Source organism: Symphalangus syndactylus, chromosome 14 (assembly GCF_028878055.3).
Source record: "Symphalangus syndactylus isolate Jambi chromosome 14, NHGRI_mSymSyn1-v2.1_pri, whole genome shotgun sequence".
Taxonomy (NCBI): Eukaryota; Metazoa; Chordata; class Mammalia; order Primates; family Hylobatidae; genus Symphalangus; species Symphalangus syndactylus.
The window spans coordinates 37,672,484-37,694,106 of NC_072436.2; positions in this window are offsets into that span (position 1 = coordinate 37,672,484).

Genomic DNA, 21,623 nt, shown 5'->3' on the forward strand with positions numbered 1-21,623 from the left:
ACACTCTTTCCCAGCACTTTGCATCCACGGTACAATAGGCAGTTTCTAAGATGGCCCCACTCACCCCTGCCTCCTGGTATTCACACCTTTGTAGAATCCCCACGCTTGAGTACGGGTTGGATTTAGTGACTGGCTTGTAGTGAATAGAATGCAGTGAAGATGATGGGTTACTAAAAGAAGGCAGCTCCCATTCAGGCTGCCCTCTCTTTCTCTCACCTTGCTGGCTTGCTCTGAGGGAAGTGCCTCCTGCCTATTGTCAGCTGCCGAATGGACAGGCCCACATGACAAAGAACTGATGTTTCTCGCCTACAGCCAGTGAGAACCCAGAGCCTGCCAATAGCCATGTGGGTGCACTTGGAAGCCCATTCTCCTCCAGGACAGCCTTGAGCTGACTGGAGATCCAGCTAATACCCAGAATTTAGTCTCATGAGAAAGAAACCCTGAGCCAGACAAACCCAGGCAAACCATGCTCTGATCACTGACCCACAGAAACTGTGAGATAATAAATGCTTGTAATTTTAAGCTGCTACATTGTGGGATAAGTTGTTGTGCAGCAATAGGTAACAAACACACATGGCTGGCTTGCTCTCATCCTTCACCGCTCAGCTCAAGCATCACCTTCTCAGTAGCCTTTCCTAACCACCCTGGCTAAAGCAACTTTCTCCCTGTCTTGCTTCTTCCCCAAGTTACTTCCTAATATGGTGCCTGGTTTTCTTTCTTTCATAGCACTTATTACCATCTTTAATTCCTTTACTGTGTATTATCTGACATCCCACAACTGGAATGTAAACTCCTAAAGGGTAGGGCACTGGCCTGGCTAGTTCACTGCTCTATCCCCAATACCTAGAACAATACCTGGCTCAAGCACTTGGTGAGTACATGAAAGGGAGTAATGTTTCCAAATTACTTCTCCAGGAATTTCCTGGTGTTCAGAAAAGCCAAATCCTATGAGCCGAGCATAATCTATGCTTTGATAAGAACCTTGACAGCCAACAAGTCCTGGGGCTGTTTTCAGGTTTTAGCACAAGGTCTGTTTTTATTTTTTGGATCAGGAAAGTTACTTGCCAGAGCCACAGAGCTAGCAAGTGGCTGAGCTGGGATTCAAACCAAGGTCTATCTGAGTTCAAAGCCCATGTTGCCACAAAAAGAATATAAATAAATAAAATAAAAATACTTAAAGCAAAATAGAAGAAAGGAGACAATAATCAAGGAGATGGGGGAGGAGAAGAAAACCACATACTGGTCCATGGACAATAGAAGTGGAAAAACATGGGACCTTGGGCTTGTTTAGAAGCCTCCTAGGTATGAGAAGGATCACATAGGGAGCAGCCTAACTGTGAGTGAGATGCGTCGTGGTAGAAGCACTCACACTACGTTGGTGCCTGTTACCAATCCCTGTAATACTGGAAATATTTGCATCTCTTTCACATGGTTGCTGCAAGTGTCAAGTAACAATCCATAGAAAACTTGTAGGGGACTGGTCGGTTCACAGCAAGCACTGTATGAATTCCACCTACAGCCATTGTTTGTCACACTATATCATAATATATATTTATTACAATATAGAACATCCTTACTCTATTCCTCCAGCTTTCAGCTGGACATTTATGTTTACAATTATTCTTCTAGAAGCAAATAAAAGAGAGAAGAAACTAAAGGTGCTCCACATAGATAATTGTTACTGATGAAGACAATGACAAAAATGTTGTGGACATTGTTTCCTCAAATTTAATACAAATAGATTGAATTCAAACAGAATTTATTTAAAGATCACATGTGCATGCTACTCTGAGATGACCCATGTGGGGGAAAATTCTCAACTGGGGTATAAGGCTGATGTTTGGAATTATTATTATTATTATTATTGAGACAGAGTTTTGCTCTTGTTGCCCAGGCTGGAATACAATGGCATGATCTCAGTCACTGCAACCTCCACCTCCTGAGTTCAAGCAATTCTTCTGCCTTAGCCTCCTGAGTAGCTGGGATTACAGGCACCTGCCATCACGCCTGGCTAATTTTTGTATTTTAAGTAGAGACAGGGTTTCGCCATATTGGTCAGGCTGGTCTCGAACTCCTGACCTCAGGTGATCCGCCTGCCTCGGCCTCCCAAAGTTCTGGGATTACAGGCATGAGCCACTGTGCCCGGCTGATGTTTGGAATTATTTTAAGGTGTAGGTTTGTTTGCCAGCTCTTGGTAAGTTGAATGTGCCCCATCCATACTAGGCCTACTCTTTGCTCAGCTACTGTGGGTGGTCCATGGTGTCTTGAACTGGATAGCCATGGAGAACTACCTCAAAGACTTCCCCAGGCATGCACAAAATTCTGAATATCAGAATCACCACTGCCTTTTCATTCTTCATAGGCCATATCAAACACAACACTTCATCCCACAGAGCTTTCCTTGGAAATGTCTCCCACATGTGACCTCGCCTTTCCATTCACCTTTTACTTTGTCACACTTTAGCATGTCTTCAAACCATTTCCTTGGAATACCTTTCTGTTGCTCTCCATTTGTCCATATCAGAACCATTCTTAAATTTGCAGCTTTTTTTTCTTTCTTTTTTTTTTCGTATGACAGTTTTTATTATTTTTATGCTGGAACTTGTATAATCAAGAGTGGTGCTCTTGAAGATAGTCAATCATCTTGGTTGAATTTACATGACTTTCTTTTTTTGAGAAGTTGTTTCAGAACATGCCTTCATTGTATTATTTCACACACCTTCAGCAGAACCTCATCTTGCTTCTTTTAGGGCAGCTTTGATTTCTCGAAATAGCCAAAATTCATCTGAAATGAAATCTACCAGGTAAAATTGGTAAACAAAAGAGATACCTAGATTTTTGATGCTGGTGGAGATGTGGCTTTGAAATGATAACACTGATTTTGTATTTGGATTTTGAACTGGCCTTAATGACTGCGAGATAAACATAATGGCAGACTTATTGGTTTATATGATTTATAGGTTTATAATTCCTGAGGTTGCTTTTTCTTTTCTTTCTCCCTCTCTTCTCCCTGAAGCTACTCAGGTCCTTCTCTTGCTGCTTCTCCTGCCTCTGGCATCTCAGCTAATGATATTACCCACCAGGAGACAACCTCTTCTGAAGGAATATATTCTTCTTCCTTTGAGACCAGTCAAAAGCCGTAGTTATCCACTGAGTCACTAGCAGCTGCCTCAGCCCATGCTATCAATTCTTTTTCTGAATCCCCATCCTAGCTAAGTCCATACCTCAGAACCACTTACATGTCCTTAAACACTTAGTTTACCAATTGTGTGTATATGGGCTATTCCTTGCACTATGCTTATCCCAGATTGCTGTGTGAAGAAAATTTGAAGGCCATGACATAGGGAGGCAGAGCTGATGCAGGGACTAGCAGTCTCCCTAAATTGAGGAAATGAAAGAATATGTGAAGACCAAGGGGGCTAGACTGTGCCAGACAGAGTACCAGAGAAGAGAATTTCACAGAGACTACTCCAGAAATTTTCAAAGGGTTCTCCTAAAGCATTTAGCTGAGTATTGATCAGCACATGCATGTGAAGGAAATGCCCAACGTCGGGTAAGGAACCACTTGAAAGGATTAGAGGTAACAGTGACTGGCATTCATACAGGGCTGGGAGTAGTCCCTCTTACCACCAGCCAGACTGAAAAAGTTTATGATTTACAGACCATTGGCTCACATACAGGGAAGGATGTTGTCTCAATAGGGGAATAATTAGCTACGAACTGAGCACTGGTCCAGTTCCACCTAACAAATCATGATAGCAAGGTCCAAAGTATTAAACTGTTGCCAAGTAACTTAGCTACATGCCAGAACAAAGCTCAAGAATATTTATAGAAATCAAAAATATCCACCTCCCAACAAGGTGAAATTTACAATGTCTGGCATTCAATCGAAGATTGCCAGACATGGAAAGAAGCAGGAAAATATGTCTCATAGGAGGATTTAAAAAAAATCAATCAGAAATGAACCAGAACTGACACAACTTTTAGAATCGGCAGTTGATAACATTACAACAGTTATTATAACTGCTTTCGATATGCTCAAAGTTAACTAGAGACATGAAGATATAAAACCACCCAAATTGAATTTATAGAGATGAAAACTGTAATGTCTGAGATTAAAAATACACTGGATGCTATTAATGGCAGATCAGACATTGCTGGAAAAAAAGATTAGTGAACTGAAAACCTAGCACTAAAAACTATCCAATGGAATACAGAGGAAAAGTGAATTTATTAAAGAGAAAAGAAAATAAAAAGAACGTTAGTAAGCTATGGGACAACTTCAAGCCTAATATACATGTAATTGGCATCTCTAGAGGAGGTGGGAAAGAAACTAGAAAGCTGAAAAAATTTGAAGATATAATGGCCAAAATTTTCTTATATTTGATGAAAACTATAAACCCACAGATCCAAGATGCCCAGTAACCCCCCAAAACAAGAAATATGAAAAAAACTGCACTAGGACACATCATAATCAAATTGCTAAAAAAAATTGATAAAAAAATCTTAAAAGCAGCTAGAGGGAAAACACACATTGCAGAGGAACATTTATTAGAATAACAGCAGATTTCTTATTGAAAATAAGATGAGGATGACAATTTAAAAAATCTTTTTTTTTTTTTTTTTTTTTTTTTTTTTTTTTTTTTTTTTTATTATACTTTAGGGTTTTAGGGTACATGTGCACAATGTGCAGGTTTGTTACATATGTATCCATGTGCCATGTTGTTTTCCTGCACCCATTAATTCGTCATTTAGCCTTAGGTGTATCTCCTAATGCTGTCCCTCCCCCCTCCCCCCACCCCACAACAGTCCCCGGAGCGTGAAGTTCCCCTTCCTGTGTCCATGAGTTCTCATTGTTCAATTCCCACCTATGAGTGAGAACATGCGGTGTTTGGTTTTTTGTCCTTGCGATAGTTTACTGAGAATGATGTTTTCCAGTTTCATCCATGTCCCTACAAAGGACACGAACTCATCATTTTTTATGGCTGCATAGTATTCCATGGTGTATATGTGCCACATTTTCTTAATCCAGTCTATCGTTATTGGACATTTGGGTTGGTTCCAACTCTTTGCTATTGTGAATAGTGCCGCAATAAACATACGTGTGCATGTGTCTTTATAGCAGCATGATTTATAGTCCTTTGGGTATATACCCAGTAATGGGATGGCTGGGTCAAATGGTATTTCTAGTTCGAGATCCCTGAGGAATCGCCACACTGACTTCCACAATGGTTGAACTAGTTTACAGTCCCACCAACAGTGTAAAAGTGTTCCTATTTCTCCACATCCTCTCCAGCACCTGTTGTTTCCTGATTTTTTAATGATGGCCATTTTAACTGGTGTGAGATGGTATCTCACTGTGGTTTTGATTTGCATTTCTCTGATGGCCAGTGATGAGGAGCATTTCTTCATGTGTTTTTTGGCTGCATAAATGTCTTCTTTTGAGAAGTGTCTGTTCATGTCCTCTGCCCACTTTTTGATGGGGTTGTTTGTTTTTTTCTTGTAAATTTGTTTGAGTTCATTGTAGATTCTGGATATTAGCCCTTTGTCAGATGAGTAGGTTGCAAAAATTTTCTCCCATTGTGTAGGTTGCCTGTTCACTCTGATGATAGTTTCTTTTGCTGTGCAGAAGCTCTTTAGTTTAATGAGATCCCATTTGTCGATTTTGGCTTTTGTTGCCATTGCTTTTGGTGTTTTAGACATGAAGTCCTTGCCCACGCCTATGTCCTGAATGGTATTGCCTAGGTTTTCTTGTAGGATTTTAATGGTTTTAGGTCTAACATATAAGTCTTTAATCCATCTTGAATTAATTTTTGTATAAGGTGTAAGGAAGGGATCCAGTTGCAGCTTTCTACATATGGCTAGCCAGTTTTCCCAGCACCATTTATTAAATAGGGAATCCTTTCCCCATTTCTTGTTTTTGTCAGGTTTGTCAAAGATCAGATAGTTGTAGCTATGCGGCATCATTTCTGAGGGCTCTGTTCTGTTCCATTGATCTATGTCTCTGTTGTGGTACCAGTACCATGCTGTTTTGGTTACTGTAGCCTTGTAGTATAGTTTAAAGTCAGGTAGCGTGATGCCTCCAGCTTTGTTCTTTTGGCTTAGGATTGACTTGGCGATGCATAGTGCTGGAAGTTCTGGCCAGAGCAATCAGGCAGGAGAAGGAAATAAAGGGTATTCAATTAGGAAAAGAGGAAGTCAAATTGTCCCTGTTTGCAGATGACATGATTGTATATCTAGAAAACCCCATTGTCTCAGCCCAAAATCTCCTTAAGCTGATTAGCAACTTCAGCAATGTCTCAGGATACAAAATTAATGTACAAAAATCACAAGCATTCTTGTACACCAATAACAGACAAACAGAGAGCCAAATCATGAGTGAACTCCCATTCACAATTGCTTCAAAGAGAATAAAATACCTAGGAATCCAACTTACCAGGGATGTGAAGGACCTCTTCAAGGAGAACTACAAACCACTGCTCAATGAAATAAAAGAGGATACAAATAAATGGAAGAACATTCCATGCTCATGGGTTGGAAGAATCAATATCGTGAAAATGGCCATACTGCCCAAGGTAATTTATAGATTCAATGCCATCCCCATCAAGCTACCAATGACTTTCTTCACAGAATTGGAAAAAACTACTTTAAAGTTCATATGGAACCAAAAAAGAGCCCGCATCGACAATTTAAAAAATCTTTAAAGAACTATAAGGAAAGAACTGTCAACCTAGAATTCTTTACCCAGCCAAAGTATCTTTCAAACATGAAGGACTTAGAGATAGAAAATAGATTAGTGTGACAGGATCTGTGGGGAGGGGAGAATGGGCAGTGGCTATCAATGAGTATAGGCTTTTGGGGGGATAAATGTCCTAGAATTAGATAGGGATGATAGTTGTGCAACCTCGTGAACATACTAAAAGCCACTGAATTATACACTTTAAAAACGGTAAATTTTATGATATGAGTTATATTTCAATTTTTAAAAACTAAAAATGAAAAAAAATAAAGACTTTTCCAGACATACAAAAGATGAAAGAATTTATCATGAACCAACCTGCATTGCAAGAAATGTTAAGTAAATACTCCAAGCAGAGGAAAATGATACCAGATAGAAATATAGATCTATGCAAAGTAAGGGAGTACATTAGAGACATTATACAGTAAATATATAATTTTTTATTATAATTTAAATCTCTTTAAAAGACAACTTTTTAAATGAAAATAATGAAATAATAAAAATGCACGGTGGGGTTTATACCACATGTATTAGTAAAATGTATGACGACAATAGCATAGAGCAAGAAGTGACATCACTACATATTTTACAGATATTAAAAAATAATAAGGGAAGATTATAAACTTCTTTATGCCAATAAAGTCAACGACTTAGAAAAAATAGTCAAATTCCTTGAGTGACACAAACTATCAAAGTTTACTCAAGAAGAAATAAATGATGTGAATAGCTCTATTTAAAAAATTGAGTTTGGGCCAGATGTAGCTCATACCTGTAATCCCAGCACTTTAGGAGGCTGAGATGGGACGATTGCTTGAGCCCAGGAGTTCAAGACCAGCCTAGGCAACATAGTAAGACCCCCAACTCTACAAAAAAAATACAGAAAAAAAAATATTAGCTGGCTGTGGTGCCATGCACCTGTGGTCCCAGCTACTTGGGAGGCTGAGGTGGAAGGATCAGTTGCACCTAGGAGGTCAAGGCTGCAGTGAGTTGAGGTTGCACCACTGCACTCCAGCCTGGGCAACAGTGTGAGACTGTCTCAAAAAAAACAATAGCTAATTATTAAAAATGGAATTTGTAGTTAAAAGCCTTCCCAAAATGAAGACTCCAGGCCCTGTAACTTCACTGAATTCTACCAAATATGTAAGAAGTAAATAATAGTGGGATTATACAAACTCATCCCTGATATCAAAACCAGAAAAAGACTTTACAGGAGAAGAAAACTACAGAACAATATCCTTTATGAACATACACACAAAAGTTCTAAACAAAATCTTAGCAAATCAAATCCAACAATTAATAAAAAGGGTAATATTGAGAGGCTGAGGCTCACTTCAGGCCAGGAGTCTGAGACCAGCTTGGGAAACAGAGCAAGACCTTGTCTCTACAAAGAATAAAAAAATTAGCTGGGCATGGTTGTATGTGCCTGTAGTCCCAGCTACTTAGGAGTTTGAGGCAGGAGGATTGCTTGAGCCCAGGAGTTCAAGGTGGCAGTGAGCTATGATCGTGCTATGATCAGGCCACTGCACTCCAGTCTGGAGTGAGACTCTTAAAAAAAAAAAAAAAAAAAAAAAAAGGTAATACATTTTGAGCAAATGGGGTTTATGCCAGGGATGCAGGTTGATGTAACATTTGAAAAATCAGTCAATGTTATTTTTCATATTAACAAACTAATAAAGAAAAGCCATATGATCATCTCAATAGACACAGGAGAAGCATTTGTGATAAAAACTCTCAGCAAAGGAGAAATTGATGGGAATTTCCGCAACCTGATAAAGGGCATCCGGAAAACCTACAGCTACCATCACACTTAATGGTGAAAGACTGCTTTCCACTCTGTTGCTCACTATGCTAGAGGTTCTAGCCAGTGCAATAAGCAAGTAAAAGAAATAAATGGCATCCAGAATGGTCAGGAAGAAGTAAAATTGTCTTTATCTGAGATGACATCATAGTCTATGTAGGGAATCCAATTCTATTGTGGGTTTAGAAAAAGTAAGCTTAGTTAGGTCATAAGATACAAGATCAATTTTTTAAAAATCTTATATATCCTGCAGTAAACAATGGGAAATTGATATAAAAGTTACCATTTACAATAATATTTTAAAAAAATCAAATAGAGATGTATCTGACAAAAGATACGAAAGACCAGTACACTGAATACTATAAAACATTACCGAGAGAAATTTTTAAAATTTAAAAATATCGAGATATACTGTGTTGATGGGTCAGAAGACTCAATATTGTTAAGATGTTATTTCTCCTAAAATTGGTCTATAGGTTTAATGGAATCTTAATAAAAATCAAAGCAAGTTTTTTAATGATAAAAATTGACAAGCTGATTTTTTTTTTTGAGACGGAGTTTCACTCTTGTGGCCCAGGCTAGAGTGCAATGGCACGATCTCGGCTCACTGCAACCTCTGCCTCCCGAGTTCAAGTGATTTTCCTGCCTCAGCCTCCTGAGTAGCTGGGATTACAGGCGCACACCACCACGCCTGGATAATTTTTTGCATTTTTAGTAGAGATGGGGTTTCACCATAGCCAGGCTGGTCTTGAACACCTGATCTCAGGTGATCCGCCTGCCTCAGCCTCCGAGAGTGCTGGAATTACAGGCGTGAGCCACCACACCCGGCCGACAAGCTGATTCTAAAATTTATATGGAAATACAAAGGATCTGAAATAGTTAAAACATCTGAAAAAGTAGGACAAAGTTAGAGAAGTAACACTACCTGATTTCAAAAATTATTATAAAACTATAGTAATCAGGACAGTGTAGTATTGGCACAAAATCAGAAAAATAGATTAGTAAAACAGAATAGAGATACTAGCAATAAACCCAGGCATATATGGACAACTGATTTTTTACAAAGGTACAGGCAATTTAGTGGAGAAAGCAAGTCTTATCATCGAAAGGTGCTGGAACAATTGGAGATATTCACATGCAAAAACAAAACAAAACAAAACCACTTCAATCCATACCTGTACCATATATAAAAATTTACTCAAAATAGACTTAGATCTAAAACTATAAAATTTCCAGAACAAAACAAAGTAGATAATCTTTGTGATCTTGGCTTATATAAACATTTCTTAGGTATATTATCAAAAGTAGAATTCATTTTTTAAAAAACTGAGATTAATAAATTGGACTTAAAATTAAACACTTCTACTCTTTGGAAGACACTGTTGAGAGAATGAAAAGAGAAGCTACAGATTGAGAGAAAATATTTTAAAATCATATATCTGGGCCAGGCACACTGGCTCATGCCTGTAATCCCAGCACTTTGGGAGGCTGATGTGTGCAGATCACTTGAGGCCAGGAGTTTGAGACCAGCCTGGCCAACATGGCAAAACCCTATCTCTGCTAAAAATACAAAAATTAGCCAGGTGTGGTGGTGCATGCCAGTAGTCCCAGCTACTTGGGAGATGAGTCATGAGAATCACTTGAACCTGGGAGGTGGAGGTTGCAGTGAGCTGAAATCTATACTACACTCCAGCCTGGGTGACAGAGTAAGACTCCATCTCAAAAATAAATAAATAAATAAAATATATAACTGATATAAAAAGTTGTGGATCCAGAATGTATAAAAGCTTTCAAAACTCAGTAATAAGCAAACCAACAACCCATGTAAAAGTTAGAAAACTATTTTAATATACCCTTAGTTAAAAAAGACACATGGTTGGAAAATATACATATAATAAGGTTTTCAATATCATTAGCCATTAGGAAAATACAAATTAAAACCATAATGAGATACAATTACATACTCGCTAGAATGGCTAAGATAAAAAAAACTCACTGTTCCTAGTGTTAGAACTCTCACACACTGCTGGTGGAATTATAAAATGAATATCCACTTTGGAAAAACCATTTGGCAGATTTTATTAATTTTTTATTTTTAAAGTTAAACCTATCCCTACTGTGTGACCCAGCCATTCCTCTCCTGGGTATTTTCCCAAGAGAAAATAATGCATATATCCAAACAAAGACTTGTATATGAATGTGCATAGCAGCTTTATTTGTGATAGCTATTGTCAGTTTTGAACCCCAGCTGAAGCCCAAGGGGAATGGGTGGATGGGGGGCAGGGAGCTGGAAGAATACTCAAGAGACAGCAGGTAAATGGGACATGGCTTTATTCAGCCCCACTCTCACAGTATCATTGCTGCATTTATATGCCTCATAGACAATAGTGGCTCAGAGCCAGCTGATGAGCTTTCCCATCTTATGGCTACATAGCTGTGATTATATAATGCATGAAATTGTGCGCCTGTGCTCCAATCCTGCTGAGTCATGCAGGATGTTTGCCTCCGCCTATGCCTGCCTGTCTGCAGCACAGCCATGTTCCTTACAGCCATGTATTCACTTATCTAAAATTCACAACCATCCTATAAGTAAGTACCCTTCATATCCTTATTTTCCAGAATATTGTTAGCAAGTGGGGAAGTGTTGAGTTAGCCACTTAACACTTGTTCACCAACTGGGCTAATAACAGCACCGGCTTCAAAATGGGCTGGGAATTTCAAATTTAATAATACATATAGAGTATGCAGTCCAGTGCTTAGCACATTGTATATTCTCAATAATATAATTGATGATGATACTGAAAATGATTATTTTATAGCAGGGCAATGATAGTCCAAATCCATGTAGTCAGAGGCTAGAATTAAGAGGACCTAAGATATATGGGATTCTTTGCCATATTTTACCATATATCTTAGAGAAGTTAAAATGAAGAGCTTGTTTTGTAAGGAAACAGTAATAAATTTTAATAAAATATTATTGAATTCTGGAGGCAGGCAGGAAGGCATGCAGATTTCATTCCTTTAGGAAACAGGCAAATCTACTGAATTAGGACCAAACTGTCTGCATCAGGGCCTCCAGATGAGAAGCCTGCAGTTGCTCACACCTTTATAGTTGTATGAGCAGAGGTGGTCAGGGTATAACATTAGAAGATCTGTTTTCTGAAGACATATTTCCTTGTGTCAGAAGGGCAGGCCCACAGTGCAATACTCTTTAGTGGCCTGGGAGAAGCAGGTGACTCCTTATCTGGATAGGCAGGACCATTAACTCTTCACTTAAGATATTTCCCTTCCAGCCATCAAGACATTTTTTATTGTTGTCATTTGACTACACAAGTAATTTGTGATCTTCCAAGAAAAACAGAAAAATGTGATCAAACAAGATGAGAGTATAGAAGTCTTACAACCCCACATATCTATTAATGCCTTAATGGATATCTTTCCAGAACTTTTTCTAAGCAGTTTTAAAAAGAAACAAAAATGGGATAATGGCACACATACATATTGTTTGTAAATTGATTTTTTTCACTTGACAATAGATTCTGAATTTTTTTTCATTTCAGTTGATGCATTTCTGCAACATCGTTAATCTTTGTATAGGTATATCATCATCTATTTAACTAATCCCCTAATTGTGGACATTTCCAATTATTTGATATTCTAACAGGGCTTTTCTGACCATCTTTAATCCTACCACATGATTCAACAAATTATCATGACTCATAATTTTCTTAGTGGAAACTGTCTAAAAGAGAAATTGCCTAGTGAAAGGGTAGGAACATTTTAAAGATTTTTTGATGCATTTCCAATTTCCCATCAATGAAGTTGTGCAACTCTCACTGTCAGTGCACATAATGTTACTTTAAGATAAAGTCCATAAGAGAGAGACTGTAATAAATTCATGTATTACTAGTGTATACCTTTTTATCTGTAAGCAGTCAAATACTATGCAAATGGGGTTACCTTGTATATCTAAATTGGGATTAGGGTAGGCCTTTTAGGGTAATCAGGTCAAGGCAGATGGATTTATTTCAAGCTGAGGAGCATGAAACATTAACCAAAAGATAAAAATAGAAGAAATAGAAGTGAAAAGGCTACTCAAGGAAAGATGAATCAATCAATAGTGTATTTTTTTGCTGTTGATCTTGTAAAGTTGCTCCTATCTATCTATCTATCTATCTATTGATCAAGATGGTGTCCTGCTATGTTGTCCAGGCTAGAATTAAACTCCTGGGCTCAAGGGAAACTACTGTCTCAACCTCTCAAGTAGCTGGGACTGCAGGTGCTCACTACTGTGCCCAGCGATATATGTATCAGAGTATGTTACACAGGCAGGAATGCAGTGGCACGATCTCAGCTCACTGCAACCTCCACCTCCCAGGTTCAAGCGATCCTTTTGCCTCAGCCCCCCAAGTAGCTGGGATTACAGGCATGTGCCACCATGCCTGGCTAATTTTTGCATTTTTGATAGAGATAGGGTTTCGCCATGTTGGCCAGGCTGGTCTTGAACTCCTGACCTCAGGTGATCCAAGTGCTTTGGCCTCCCAAAGTGCTGGGATTACAGGCATATATAGTTTTAAAAGAACAAAGGGGGATTCCATTCTAAGATGGCCCAATAGGAACAGCTCCGGTCTGCAGCTCCCAGCGAGATTGATGCAGAAGACGATGATTTCTACATTTCCAACTGAAGTACCTGGTTCATCTCACTGGGACTGGCTGGACAGTGGGTGCAGCCCACAGAGAGTGAGCTGAAACAGGGCGGGGCATCACCTCACCTGGGAAGCGCAAGGGGTCAAGGGATTTCCCTTTCTAAGCCAAGGGAAGCCATGACAGACTGTACTTGGAAAATCAGGACACTCCCGCCCATACCGTGCTTTTCCACTGGTCTTAGCAAACGGCACACCAGGAGATTATATCCCACACCTGGCTCAGTGGGTCCCATGCCCACGGAGCCTTGCTCACTACTAGAGCAGCAGTATGAGATCAACCTGTGAGGCAGCAGCCTGGCAAGGGGAGGGGTGTCCTCCATTGCTGAGGCTTGAGTAGGTAAACAAAGCGGCTGGGGAATCTCAAACTGGGCGGAGCCCACCGCAGCTCTGCAAGGCCTGCTGCCTCTGTAGACCCCACCTCTGGGGGCAGGGCATAGCTGAGCAAAAGGCAGCAGAAACATTTGCAGACTTAAACATCCCTGTCTGACAGCTCTGAAGAGAGCAGTGGTTCTCCCAGCACGGTGTTTGAGCTCTAAGAATGGACAGACTGCCTCCTGAAGTGGGTCCCTGACCCCCATGTAGCCTAACTGGGAGATACTTCCCAGTAGGGGCCGACTGGCACCTCACACAGACAGGTGCCCCACTGGGACGAAGCTTCCAGAGGAAGGATCAGGCAGCAATATTTGCTGTTCTGCAATATTTGCTGTTCTGCAGCCTCCGCTGGTCATACCCAGGCAAACAGAGTCTGGAGTGGACCTCCAGCAAACTCCAACAGTCCTGCAGCTAAGGGACCTGACTGTTAGAAGGAAAACTAACAAACAGTAAGGAATAGCATCAACATCAACATAAAGAACATCCACACCAAAACCCCATCTGTAGGTCACCAGCATAACCAAAGGTAGATAAAACCACAAAGATGGGGAGAAACCAGAGCAGAAAAGCTGAAAATTCTAAAAACCAGAGCACCTCTTCTCCTCCAAAGGATCACAGCTCCTCGCCAGCAAAGGAACAAAGCTCAACGGAGAATGACTTTGATGAGCTGACAAAAGTAGGCTTTAGAAAGTCGGTAATAAGAAACTTCTCTGAGCTAAAGGAGGACGCTCGAACCCATCGCAAAGAAGCTAAAAACCTTGAAGAAAGATTAGACAAATGGCTGACTAGAGTAGACAGTGTAGAGAAGACCTTAAATGACCTGATGGAGCTGAAAACCATGGCATGAGAACTACATGACGCATGCACAAGCTTCAATAGCTGATTTGATCAAGTGGAAGAAAGAGTATCAGTGATTGAAGATCACATTAATGAAATAAAGTGAGAAGAGAAGTTTAGAGAAAAAAACAGTAAAAAGAAACAAACAAAGCCTCCAAGAAATATGGGACTATGTGAAAAGACCAAATCTACATTTGATTGGTGTACCTGAAAGTGACGGGGAGAATGGAACCAAATGGGAAAACAGTTTTCAGGATATTATCCAGGAGAACTTCCCCAACCTAGCAAGGCAGGCCAACATTCAAATTCAGGAAATACAGAGAACACCACAAAGATACTCCTCAAGAAGAGCAACCCCAAGACACATAATTGTCAGATTCACCAAGGTTGAAATGAAGGAAAAAATGTTAAGGGCAGTCAGAGAGAAAGGTCGGGTTACCCGCAAAGGAAAGCCCATCAGACTAACAGCGGATCTCTTGGCAGAAACTCTACAAGCCAGAAGAGAGTGGGGGCCAATATTCCATTCTTAAAGAAAAGAATTTTCAACCCAGAATTTCATATCCAGCCAAACTAAGCTTCATAAATGAAGGATAAATAAAATCCTTTACAGACAAGCAAATGCTGAGAGATTTTGTCACCGCCAGGCCTACCTTACAAGAGCTCCTGAAGGAAGCACTAAACATGGAAAGGAACAACCGGTACCAGCCACTGCAAAAACCTGCTAAATTGTAAAGACCATCGATGCCAGGAAGAAACTGCATCAACTAACAGGCAAAATAACCAGCTAACATCGTAATGACAGGATCAAATTCACACATAAAAATATTAACCTTAAATGTAAATGGGCTAAATGCCCCAATTAAAAGACACAGACTGGCAAATTGGATAAAGAGTCAAGACCCATCAGTGTGCTGTATTCACGAGACCCATCTCATGTGCAGAGACACGCATAGGCTCAAAATAAAGAGATGGAGGAAGATCTACCAAGCAAATGGAAAGCAAAAAAAAAAAAAAAAAAGCAAAAAACAACAAACAAACAAAAAAAAAAAGCGGGGGTTGCAATCCTAGTCTCTTATAAAACACACTTTAAACCAACAAAGATCAAAAGAGATAAAGAAGGTCATTACATAATGGTAAAGGGATCAATTCAACAAGAAGAGCTAACTATCCTAAATACATATGCACCCAATACAGGAGCATCCAGATTCATAAAGCAAATCCTTAGAGACCTACAAAGAGACTTAGACTCCCACACCATAAAAATGGGAGATTTTAACACCCCACTGTCAATATTAGACAGATCAACAAGACAGAAGGTTAACAAGGATGTCCAGGACTTAAACTCAGCTCTGCACCAGACGGACCTAATAGACATCTACAGAACTCTCCACCCCAAATCAACAGAATATACATTCTTCTCAGCACATCACACTTATTCCCAAATTGACCACATAGTTGGAAGTAAAGCACTCCTCAGCAAATGTAAAAGAACAGAAATCACAACAAACTGTCTCTCAGACCACAGTGCAATCAAATTAGAACTCAGGATTAAGAAACTCACTCAAAACTGCAAAACTACATGGAAACTGAACAACCTGCTGCTGAATGACTACTGGGTAAATAACGAAATGAAGGCAGAAATAAAGATGTTCTTTGAAACCAATGAGAACAAAGACACAATGTACCAGAGTCTCTGGGACACATTTAAAGCAGTGTGTAGAGGGAAATTTATAGCACTAAATATCCACAAGAGAAAGCAGGAAGGATCTAAAATTGACACCCTAACATCACAATTAAAAGAACTAGAGAAGCAAGAGCAAACAAATTCAAAAGCTAGCAGAAGGCAAGAAATAACTAATAGGGCAGAAGTGAAGGAAACAGAGACACAAAAAACCTTTCAAAAAATCAAAGAATCCAGGAGCTGGTTTTTTGAAAAGAGCGACAAAATTGATAGACCACTAGCAAGACTAATAAAGAAGAAAAGAGAGAAGAATCAAATAGATGCAATAAAAAATGATAAAGGGGTTATCACCACTGATCCCACAGAAATACAAACTACCATCAGAGAATACTAAAACACCTCTATGCAAATAAACTAGAAAATCTAGAAGAAATGGATAAATTCCTGGACACATACCCCCTTCCAAGACTAAACCAGGAAGAAGTTGAATCTCTGAATAGACCAATAACAGGCTCTGAAATTGAGGCAATAATTAATAGCCTACCAACCAAAAAAAGTCCAAGACCAGACGGATTCACAGCTGAATTCTCTACCAGAGGTACAAAGAGGAGCTGGTGCCATTGCTTCTGAAACTATTCCAATCAATAGAAAAAGAGTGAATCCTCCCTAACTCATTTTATGAGGCCAGCAACGTCCTGATACCAAAGCCTGGCAGAGACACAATAAAAAAAAGAGAATTTTAGACCAATATCTCTAATATGATAAACATAGATGCAAAAATCCTCAATAAAATACTGGCAAATCGAATCCAGCAGCATATCAAAAAGCTTATCCACCACGATCAAGTTGGCTTCATCCTTGGGACGCAAGGCTGGTTCAACATATGCAAATCAATAGACGTAATCCATCACATAAACAGAACCAACAACAAAAACCACATGATTGTCTCAGTAGATGTAGAAAAGGCCTTTGGCAAAATTCAACAATGCTTCATGCTAAAAACTCTCTATAAACTAGGTATTGATGGAATGTATCTCAAAATAATAAGAGCTATTTATGACAAACCCACAGCCAATATCATACTGAATGGACAAAAACTGGAAGCATTCCCTTTGAAAACTGGCACAAGACAGGGATGCCCTCTCTCTCCACTCCTATTCAACATAGTGTTGGAACGTCTGGCCAGGGCAATCAGGCAAGAGAAAGGAATAAAGCATATTCAATTAAGAAAAGAGGGAGTCAAATTGTCCATCTTTGCAGATGACATGATTGTATATTTAGAAAGCCCCATCATCTCAGCCCAAAATCTCCTCAAGCTGATAAGCAACTTCAGCAAAATCTCAGGATACAAAATCAATGTGCAAAAATCACAAGCATTCTTATACACCAATAACAGACAGACAGAGAGCCAAATCATGAGTGAACTCCCATTCACAATTGATTCAAAGAGAATAAAATACCTAGGAATCCAACTTACAAGGGATGTGAAGGATCTCTTCAAGGACAGCTACAAACCACTGCTCAATGAAATAAGTGGACACAAACAAATGGAAGAACATTCCATGCTCATGGATAGGAAGAATCAATATTGTGAAAATGGCCATATTGCCCAAGGTAATTTATAGATTCAATGCCATCCCCATCAAGCTACCAATGACTTTCTTCACAGGATTGGAAAAAACTACTTTAAAGTTCATATGGAACCAAAAAAGAGCCCGCATTGCCAAGACAATCCTAAGCAAAAAGAACAAAGCTGGAGGCATCACGCTACCTGACTTCAAACTATACTACAAGGCTACAGTAACCAAAACAGCATGGTACTGGTACCGAAACAGAGATATAGACCAATGGAACAGAACAGAGCCCTAAGAAATAATACCACACATCTACAACCATCTGATCTTTGACAAACCTGACAAAAACAAGAAATGGCGAAAGGATTCCCTATTTAATAAATGGTGCTGGGAAAGCTGGCTAGCCATATGTAGAAAGCTGAACTGGATCCCTTCCTTACACATTATACAAAAATTAATTCAAGATGGATTAAAGACTTAAATGTTTGACGTACAACCATAAAAACCCTAGAAGAAAACCTAGGCAATACCACTCAGGACATAGGCATGGGCAAAGACTTCATGACTAAAACACCAAAAGCAATGGCAGCAAAAGCCAAAATAGACAAATGGGATCTAATTAAACTAAAGAGCTTCTGCACAGCAAAAGAAACTACCATCAGAGTGAACAGGCAACCTACAGAATGGGAGAAAAATTTTGCAATCTACCCATCTGACAAAGGGCTAATATCCAGAATCTACAAAGAACTAATCAAATTTACAAGAAAAAAACAACCCCATAAAAAAGTGGGCAAAGGATATGAACAGACACTTCTCAAAAGAAGACATTTATACAGCCAACAGACACACGAAAAAATGCTCATCGTCACTGGTTATCAGATAAATGCAAATCAAAACCACAATGAGATACCATCTCACACCAGGTAGAATGGCGATCATTAAAAAGTCAGAAAACAACAGATGCTGCAGAGGATGTGGAGAAATAGGAATGCTTTTACACTGTTGGTGGGAGTGTAAACGAGTTCAACCATTGTGGAAGACAGTGTGGTGATTCCTGAAGGATCTGGAACTAGAAATACCAGTTGACCCAGCGATCCCATTACTGGGTATATACCCAAAGGATTATAAATCACGCTACTATAAAGACACATGCATACGTATGTTTATTGCGGCACTATTTACAATAACAAAAACTTGGAACCAACCCAAATGTCCATCAATGATAGACTGGATTAAGAAAATGTGGCACATATACACCATGGAATACTATGCAGCCATAAAAAAGGATGAGTTCATGTCCTTTGCAGGGACATGGATGAAGCTGGAAACCATCATTCTGATCAAACTATTGCAAGGACAGAAAACCAATCACCGCATGTTCTCACTCACAGGTGGCAGTTGAACAATGAGAACACTTGGAAACAGGGCGGGGAACATCACACACCAGGGCCTGTCATGCGGTGGGGGGCAGGGGGAGGTATAGCATTAGGAGAAATACCTAATGTAAATGACAAGTTAATGGGTGCAGCAAACCAACATGGCACATATATCCCTATATATCAAAACTGCATGTTGTGCACATGTACCCTAGAAGTATAATAATAATAAAATTTTAAAAAAATTCAAGAACCAAATAGATTCAGATTCTGCAATATCCATTGCTATCTGAACTTTCTCTTCAAACTATGTGAACTCAAGAACTAAATAGATTTGAATAAGAAGTGAAGAAAAAAAAAAAAACAAATGGTCTTCCGGGAGGTCATTCCAAGGCTGGAGGATGAAAGCATTAGGAGGGGGCTTGCAGGATCAAAAGCCAGTGGAAAAGAGGACCTTGGGAGGTCTGAATGGAAAATCTAATGATGAATTGTTAGTAACTTATGCTTATATAGCATTCACAGTTTACACAGTCCTTTTAATGGTGCAAAGGAAGGCAAGAGGAGCTGGTGGTGAATGGTGCTGGGGTTTTCAGCACTAGCGCTGTACAAACCCTTCCTGACTTCTTGTGACTTGAGGGATATAAACCACTCGCTTTGTTTAACCACCATAGCCAACTATCTCTTACATGCAGGCAAATGCAATTCTAACTTACACAAATGATTAAATAATTTATAAAATTCCTAAGGGGGAGAGTGTTGTAGGATTTTATAGAACTGTGACAAAGTAAACAAAAGCATAGGGTCAGAAAAAGTCCCAAAGCAAAGGAAATGCTGGCATATATGCTGGTGATAGGGCCGTGGGGAGTGGTCATTGTCACAGGGAGAATGTGCATAGTGAGCAAGAGAAAAGAGCCAAGGCAAAAACCCAAGGAAAGCTGAATCTTGGAGGTGGGTAGAACAGGGAAGAGCGGGCAGAGAAGGAGGAAAAGGAATGGCAAGACACCCAGGAAGAAACCAGCAGTAGGGTCACTGGCTGGAGAAGGAAGGCCACATATGCTGTGTTAACATATTTGAAGTTTCCTTATGGAAAAGGGATTAAACTTGTTTTTTGTTTGTTTGTTTTTTGTTTTTTGAGACAGAGTTTCGCTCTTGTTGCCCAGACTGGAGTGCAATGGCGCGATCTCGGCTCACCGCAACCTCCGTCTCCCAGGTTCAAGCAATTCTCCTGCCTCAGCCTCTCGAGTAGCTGGGATTACATAAACTTGTTTTATATAAAAAGTAGGTAACAAGTATTTATCTAATACGAAAGGTAAAACAAAACACAGTGGGTGAAGATGCAGATAGGGGAATCTATTTCAATTCAATGTAGAAGCAGTAGTTAGTGTTCTGTTCTTGTCTGTCAGGATGCCTTCGCCTCTCCAGCTTCTCCTGTTAACAACCTGGTACTTGGTTATAGGAATGGGCAAGGGGCTGGGTGTCGGTGGCTCACACCTGTGATCCCAGCACTTTGGGAGCCAGAGGTGGGTGGATCACTTAAGGTCAGGAGTTTGGGACCAGCCTGGCCAACATGGTGAAACCTGGTTTCTACTCAAAATACAAAAATTATCTGGGCATGGTGGCGCATGCCTGTAATCCCAGCTATTGGGAGGCTGAGGCATAAGAATCACTTGAATCTGGGAGGTAGAGGCTGCAGTGAGCCAAGATCATGCAACTGCACTCTAGCCTGGGCGAGAGAGTAAGATGCTGTCTCAAAAAAAAAAAAAAAAAAAAAAAAATAGGCAAGGTCCCAGGTCAAATGAATAATATTATTCCATCCATCTGGCCACAGTGGCTGGTCCAGGGATGGACATATGGCCCCAGCCAGGACAATCAGAATCTTTAGCCAAATATTTTCTAACTGGATTAGTCTTTTCTTCTCTTTTGGTTGCTGAATTTTTTGGCTATGGACCCAGAACAGTTTGAGGGCATGCTCCCTGCTGCACAGGAAAAGTTCATCTGCAGAAGGCCTTCAACACAAGTGTTCATAGCATGAATTAGTTATGAGGTGATTGATTGATTAGAGAACATGATCTGTGTGATATTCCAACTGCTATTATTATAACCTCATCTAAAACTAGCAAGTAGAGCGGGAAAAACATAGTCAGAAGCAACACCAGCTGCAGTGTCTGAGTGACTTCATGCTTTGTTTATCAAAGCACTGGGTGATAAAGTTGATCAGAATGTGTACAAGTTGTTCTAATGATAAGGGTGGTGGAGATGGTAAAAGAAGGGTCATCACTCTTGAGGAAGAGCCATATATATGTAGAAATGGAAGACAATTAAAAGCCTAGAAACCCTTAGATTCAGACTAGGTTAATATTAAATGTCAAGAAGTGTTGGAATAATAAAATATAGATCACTGTATAATAAACTTCTCTATGAGAAAAGGAAGAATCCTAAGGAAGACTAAAGAGGTCAGGGAAGGGCCTTATTTAAATTGAAATCTATTAGATTACTGATATGAAATGACTTTTTTTTTAGGTCAAATCTGTCAAATGACA